Below are 6,281 nucleotides of genomic sequence, written 5' to 3'. Positions count from 1 at the left end.
CCCCAACACACACACACACCCGTGCGTGTCGGAAGTGTGCTCCACGGGGTCTGGAATGATTGTTCTTTCAGTTTATTGCCAGACTTTCTAACCAAGGTTCCTGTGGATGCACTGAAACCTCCAACCTTTCGGTTCGCAAGCAACCTGCTAACCTTTTGCACCATCGGGTCAGCGCTTTCCTGCTTCAGCCCCTTTGCGCTAGCTCTTCCCTCTCCTGGGAGCAGTATCTCCCCCACTCTCTCCCTGCCTGTCTGCTCTGCCTTCCTGTTTCATCCGGTGGCTACTTCTTCCAAGATGATTTGGGGTTTATGTCCCTCACCTGACACACACCCACACACACACACACCCACACACACACACACTTCTCCCCCTTCTCTTGCAGCACTGGGAAGACGTTTCCTGTAATTATCTCATTGCTTGACTCTAGACTCAGCCTTCGGCTCAGCCTGTGCACCCCGACAGCAGCGGCCCGTCTCCCTCTCCTCTGAGTAGCTCCGGCACCTGTCAGCGTGCATTCGCCTCAGCAAGGTTTACTGAACGATGAAGCCAATGACTTGAGGAGTGGACTGAAGGAGTGCACGCCTCTAAGGAAACTCAGCCCGGGAAGCTTTGGGGGAACAGTGAAAAGCTTCGCGGGAAATGCAAGTCTTGTTCAGAGTCGGCTGCTAACACAGAGCCTCTCTCCATTTCCCCTTCTCAAGCCTGGCAGGACGGTGCAAAGCCATCTGAGCTCCTTTGAGGGGGACAGCAACCCATAAACACACAGGACAGTGCAAAGCCATCTGAGCTCCTTTGAGGGGGACAGCAACCCATAAACACAAACGTTAATCTCGTTTCTTTTCATGAATCCAAAACAAGTTTTGAAAAGGAACAGACTCTCTCAAAGCATTATGCCCGCACAGTCTTTGCTTTAAGTAGCAAAAAACCCCAAATAGTTTTATGATCTCTAATGAAATACAGATGGAGAGGGTAAGAATTTGATGGTCAATTAATTTAGAAAATATCCAGTGCCTAGCAGAGGTTCAACTTATTGACTTTGAAATTTAATTCACGATTCCAATGCCCTTCCCCCTGCTCTTTTCCCCCACCCCCAGATACAAAGAGAAAGGGGAGCTTGTAACATTGCTTATGGAATGCTCTAGAGGGGTGGTTCAGCTGCTCTTCATAAAAACTCTTGGACCACGTTTCCTTGGCCTTTCCTAGTGGTGCCTATTCCTGAACACTGAGGTGGAGTGATGTTGAATCGGCAGGCTGCTGAGAGCCGAGTATTGCGGAGAGCTGAGAGGAAGGAGCTGGCATCTTTGTGTTTCATTCATCTTCGAAGCTCTGGTCACTGGAGCAAATGCCCACCCGCCAGAGCTGGGGTTCCTCTTCTTAGTTTCTCTCTAAATGGAGAGCACAAGGCTCAGGAAGCTCCGTTCCCACGTGACCAGGCGGTGAATTCATCAATTCATATTCAGTTCCAAACAAAATCCCCAAAGCTCTAAAGGTGAGGGGCAATGTGGCACTGAGAGCTACGGGCACAGCTGGTCATCAATCCATCGATTAACAACTGGTTATTATGATTTCCTAATGCCCTCAGACAAAATAATCTCCCTTCGTCTTCTTGTGTTCGAGACCCTTGGCACAAACCCTAACCCGATACTTACGATAATATCTCATTTGAATATAATGTTTTTCCTCAAAGAGAACAGGTTATAGGTGATAACAACTTTTGGGAATAACTTTCTGGAGCTACATTTCACATAATATTCAATTAATCTACTGAAAGACATGTTTTCATAGTTCTTAGAAGATGTCAGGAGTCCCGGGAGCATACTGGGTTCCAGGTTTGGCTGCTGAGTGTGGGGTCAGTAGTTTGAAACCACCAGCTGCTCTGCAGGAGAAGGATGAGACTTTCTGGTCCTAGAAACCGTTGCAGTCTCACAGATCACCGGGCAACTCTCCTCTGCCCCACAGGCTCGCAAGGAGCTCTCATCAGCTCCATGGCAGCGAGTTTATTTTCGTAGATCGACAGGTCGGCAGCCATCATCACAACCACTTTTAGAATATTTTACGAAAGCACTCAATGTCAGTGATGTGTTTTTGGAAAAGAAACTTTATATTATTTAGTCCAGCCCCTCTGCCTTCCCCTGACTTTAACCAGTTGCCGTCTAGTTGATTTCCCTTCATGGAGACTCCATGATGGTCCTAGTAGAACTGTGTCTCACTGGTCCTCAACGGCTGGTTTTTCAGAAGTATATTGCTCTTTATTCACTCTGAGGCGCCTCTAGGAAACTACACCCTCTTTCCTCCAAATTTTCAGGCAACAGGATTAATCACTCAGAGCTCCTCTGCTCCTAAGAAATCACTAATTTGCTTTCTATCTTTATATACTTGCCCATTCTGGACATTTTCAAGGAAGTTGAATCATACAATAATGGATATCTTATAAATGGCTAGAATAGGATTTTAATGGTAACTTCTTTTGAGGCACGAACATGTTCTCAATAAATACTTGTTATTTGAATGAATCCACCACTCATTATGGTGGTTTGCATATTGCGATAAGGCAGGAAGTTATGCCTCCAGTGTTTCAGTGGGGGCACCTATGGCGGATAGGCTAAGGAAAATGGAGCTTCCAGACTTATAAAGACTAGGAAGAAGCTAGAAATCGTATGTTTAAAAAAAGGTCCAGTGAAAACTTTATGGATGCCAGTGGAACACTGTCTGCTGTAATAGCAGAAGATGCGCCCTCAGGTTATAAGTCACTGAAAACAGGACTAAAGAACGGGGGTCATCAGACAAAATGGACCACGCAAAGGGAGATATGCAAGGCCCTAAGACAGCTTTCTAAACTCACCGCCATCAAGTGGATTCAGAGAGCGAAGGGCGGTCCATGTGGGTTTCCAAGTCTGTAAACTTGCATGGGAGCAGAAACCCTCATCTTGCACCTGCAGACCTGCGAATGGGCTTGAACTGACTACTTTGTGATTAGGAGCCTGACGCATACCCAGAGCTCATACCCCAAGGCATTAGGGGGCTAAAATGAACTAGCTCTATTTCAAGATCTATCCTGAAGTGCAAAACACTCTGTCATGGGATAATATCCGCACACCTACAAGAATATGACTGGTGTTCACATTCAAGAAGCAAACATAATGTCACAGATGAAGAAATTAAAGTTTTTTTTATCAACTTTTGCAGTCTGAAATTGATGATGCAATCAAGATACATTGTTAATCACTGGTGATTAAAAGTAAAAATTGGCAACAAGAGGAGTCTATAGCTGGAAAAATATAGTTTTAGTGATAGAAAAATATGCTAGAGATTTCACGGTAGAACTTGGTAATACCAAGGACTTACTCATCGCATGTGTTTATATTCCGTAATGTAGACAGCAACTGTACACCTATACACAACCTTACCATATAGAATACACAGGAATCAAATCGATGACATCTGTGGAAAGGGCCCCTCGAGAAGCTCAATAGCCATCAGCATAAGGCCAGGGGGTGGTTATAGATCAGACTATTTGCTCATATTGAAGTGCAAATGGAAGCTGAAGACAATTCAAACAAGTCGAGTCCGCTGGGGTGCCACGACCTGGCCGCCAAGTCCACCTTTGGCATTCCTTGGGAACGTCGTTGCTTTGCTCCCCTTTTGCTCCCCTTGCTGCTCCACTGTACGCCCTTAGTGGTCACCCCGGTGCGGAGGGGTTGGATCGGGAACCTCCTATGGCCCCAATTCTATCTTACAAATCTGGCTAGACCAGAACATGTACACTGGTACAGATAAGAGCTTAAAACACAGGTAAACCCCTCAGGACCAATAAGGGGAGCAGCGATACTAGGAGGGTAAGGGTAGGGGTGGGCGGAGTAAGGGGGAACTGACCACAGAGATCGACATATGGCCCCCATCCCAGGGGGACCCACAGCAGAAAAGTGGGTGAAATGAGACAGCCATTGGTGTTAAGATAGGAGAAAAAATAATTTATAAAACATCACATGGGCATGGGGGGCAGGTGGAGGGTTGGAGAGGGAGGGAGAAAAATGAACTTATGCCAGGGGCTCAAAGAGAAAGAAAATATTTTTTTAAAAGATGATGACAACCTATGTACAGAAGTGTCTGACAAAATCGATATATGTATGGATTGTAATTAGAGCTGTAGGAGCCCCCAATAAAATAAAATTTTCCAAAAGAAATAAGAAAAAAAAAAGTCCATGAGTGTCACAGAAAGTCTTGAAGTACATCCCACATGAATTTAGAAATCATCTTAGGGATTAGATTAAATCACTGTATTCCAAAATTGGCAATATTGCCCCTGGGAGGCACTGGAGAAGATACCTACCCTTTGTCTTGGATTATGAACTATAGTACTTTTTAAAAAAATAATCAGAGGGGCGCTGAGTAATTATTTTTCTGAAAATAGAATAATAGGCCAAATAAATTTGGGAATCTATGCATTAAATATTACCGACTGAAGACCAGTTGAGTGAGGGACTAAAACCAAGGATATTATACATAAAGAAAGCAAAAAGTGACTGAAAAGAGAAGATAGAAAAGAACAAAATAGATCTCAGAAGAGCTTCAAAGACTTACTCTTGAATGTAAAGTAGGTAAAGAGAATAGAAGAAATAATAGAATAAAAGAGACGAACAAACGTTTTAAAAGCCTTTTGAGAGGATGAAGTGACATATTATAATGGACTGCACAAAGACTGGGAATTAGACAAACGAAAAGAGAACACGCGTGGCATCCATCCAGCCGAAAGATCAGAAGGAAAAATGTCAGCCTTGAGTTACAATAATGAAAGATTCTATGGGCAAAATACTGAAGGATGGAAGAAGCATCAGAATAATATAGACTAAATACATAGAATTAATGTACCAAAGATAATTGTATGCTTTTTAGGAGGTTGTATATTATCAGGAACCTACCAGTGTTCAAGGAAGAAAGCCAAGTGTGCCCTGAAGAAATTGGATAAAATAAGGCTCCAGAGGTTGATGAAATATCAAGTGAGATGTTTCAACAAATGGAAACAAATGGATGTGATGCTGGAACTGCATATTCATCTGTCCCCCTGCCACCCCCACCACCACCCACACACAATGGAAACTTTCCATATCCATGCCTTACCCAAAGGAAGATGATCCAACAGCATGTGGGAATTATCAAAGAAATGTCATTTAAAAATCACATGCAAAGTTAAATTTTGCTGAAGGTAATACAAAAAATAGTTACAGCTATATATCAGCAAGGAATTTCCATAAATCCAAGCTGGATCCAGAAGATGTGGAAGACAGATATCATTGCTGACCTCAGAGGGGTCTTGCCTGAAAGGAGAGACTATCTGAGTAATGCTTACCCGAGCTTTATTCAGTATTCAGACACATTCACCGTGTAAATCATAACCAATTTAGATAACATTACCCAGAAGGAGAATATCAGAAGACTTAATATAGGCCAAGAGGCAGTGACTGAAATAGAACTACAGAATCCCGAGGGTTTGAATCTGAAGAGACTTGTGTCAGAGTTGTGTCCTTTCATGATATTTATTTTATGTTCAAGTTGAGCAAATGGGCTGAGAAACTGGATGAGAGGAAGATGAACAGAGAGGAACACCACAGCAGGACTAGAGGGAGAGTCATTAGCAACCTGCAATATGCAGATGACACAATGCACAAACTTTCTTGTTGAAAAGATAAAGGACTTAAAGCACTTAATGATAAGGATGATAATGATAATGATTGGACGCTGACTACAGCATCCAATATGGATTCTATTTCAACATAAAAAATATGATTCTCGTACTTGGACCAACAGCAACATCCAAGGAAGCAGCAGACAAGAAATCAGGGGACGTATTGGATAAAGGGACTGTGTTAGAAGACCTCTAGAAGGTGTTAATAACAAAGAAACCACTTTGTGATAGATCAACACAATAATTGAAATAAGAGGCTCAAGGATAGCAAAGATGCAGAGGCTGGTGCAGGCCTGGGCAATGCTTTCTTCTCTGGCATCAAGTGTCACTTTGAAGCACAGCTGACTCAATGGCACCTAACGACAACCGAAGAGCATTCGAGTCAAGAAGACAGCGCTTGAATGGTCAGTACGCCACGGTGGTGCAATAACTGTACGGAGGGACAGAAGACACAGAGCTTGACCTTGAGGTACTTTTTTATCCTGATGACGAGAGGATTTAAGAATATAATTCAGAATACTTTCTTCTATTAACTTGGCATTCTATGATGCTCACCTTCCCGACACAACCGCTGAAGACAAAGCAGGTGAATAAGTAA

The sequence above is a fragment of the Echinops telfairi genome, unplaced genomic scaffold (genome assembly GCF_000313985.2).
Source record: "Echinops telfairi isolate 266 unplaced genomic scaffold, ASM31398v2 ScPeMD7_2010;HRSCAF=2546, whole genome shotgun sequence".
In the NCBI taxonomy this organism is placed as follows: Eukaryota; Metazoa; Chordata; class Mammalia; order Afrosoricida; family Tenrecidae; genus Echinops; species Echinops telfairi.
The sequence above is the reverse complement of the archived record's forward strand: the minus strand, read 5'-3'. Positions refer to the sequence as shown.